At 43.1% G+C, this 1,228-nt stretch overlaps 1 non-coding gene across 1 annotated transcript; it reads left to right on the top strand.

The window, feature by feature from the left end:
• The first annotated feature begins 227 nt into the window (after positions 1–227).
• LOC130484040 (U6 spliceosomal RNA) lies at positions 228–330 on the top strand. The gene has a single exon (XR_008933681.1). It is a non-coding gene; the product is annotated as a U6 spliceosomal RNA (small nuclear RNA).
• Positions 331–1,228: the final 898 nt, after the last annotated feature.

The following is a 1,228-nucleotide window of genomic DNA, read 5'->3' as shown; positions in this document are numbered from 1 at the left end:
TGCTTCCATCATGCAATATTCATTCATTTATTTTTGCCCTTCACTTATTACCAAGCCAAGATGGTGGCGGCAGCTTTTGGTTTACACTTAAAACATAAGGCTGTCTGACAAGAGTTTATGGACCGTTCAAAACCAGGCCTTAGAAGCTGGAGCGCATTGAATGGCATCGAAGAGTTTGTGAGAGCCCATGAATATGGATGTACACTAGAGACTTTCCTTTGGCAGCACATATACTAAAAACACTATACTAAAATCAGAATGATACAGGGAAGATTAGCATGACCCCTGAACAAGGTTGACAGACACATTTGTGAAGTGTTCCTTATTTTTTGAGAGCCAGTGTGGCGTAGCATCTGGAAGACCCTGGTTCGAATCCCAACTTGTGCCATAGAAGCTTGTTGGGTGATCTTGGGCCTGTCACACTCTCTCAGCCTAACCTGCAGTGCCTCACAGGGTTGTTGTGAGGATAAAATGGGGGAGAGGAAAATGACATAAACTGCTTCGGGTGCCCATTTGGGAGAAAGGGTAGGAATGGATACCAATGAATTAGATAAATAATAAATGAATTAATAAATAGAGACAGGATACATGTATCAAAGATGCAGAGATTTTACTTCTCGAGGTCCTACATAGTGGGCTGACCCTGAAGGACAATGCTTGTAATTTGCACTAATTACTTTTCATTCCCCCAAAGGCAAAAACTGACCAGGGACGGGTACCAGAAAATCAGGTCTGTCCCCTGGTAGACAGGTATGATTGGATTATAGGCATACATTATAATCTCTTTTCACATGTGTTATTGATCAGACAAAAATGGATTTGGGGCATGTGGTCTTCATGTAAGATGGTAGGGTCATGTTGACAAAAAAAAAAAAATCTCCCCCCCCCCCCGGCCATACCATGTAGTATGTAGAGCAAATAGGGCCAGTTCGTTCCTTTTCCACACACAGTGCCCTGCCATCTCACTTGGTTGATAATTACAACTTACTTTAGACTGAGGAACTGAATACTATGAGAAAAATGAACCCGCCCATCTCCCGGTCTCCCTTCGAAACACTTCACAGATATCATTGATGGGGTGGGTGGGAGGAACAGCTGCAAACCTGTCATGGAAGAAGGGTTGTCCGAAGGTTCTCTGACATGTCAAAGAAAACGTGTCAGAGAACCCACATTGCAAAACATAAGAACATAAGAAAAACCATGCTGGATCAGGACAAGGTCCATCAAG

This window comes from Euleptes europaea, chromosome 10 (genome assembly GCF_029931775.1).
Source record: "Euleptes europaea isolate rEulEur1 chromosome 10, rEulEur1.hap1, whole genome shotgun sequence".
In the NCBI taxonomy this organism is placed as follows: domain Eukaryota; kingdom Metazoa; phylum Chordata; class Lepidosauria; order Squamata; family Sphaerodactylidae; genus Euleptes; species Euleptes europaea.
This window is presented reverse-complemented; position numbering and strand designations above follow the sequence as displayed.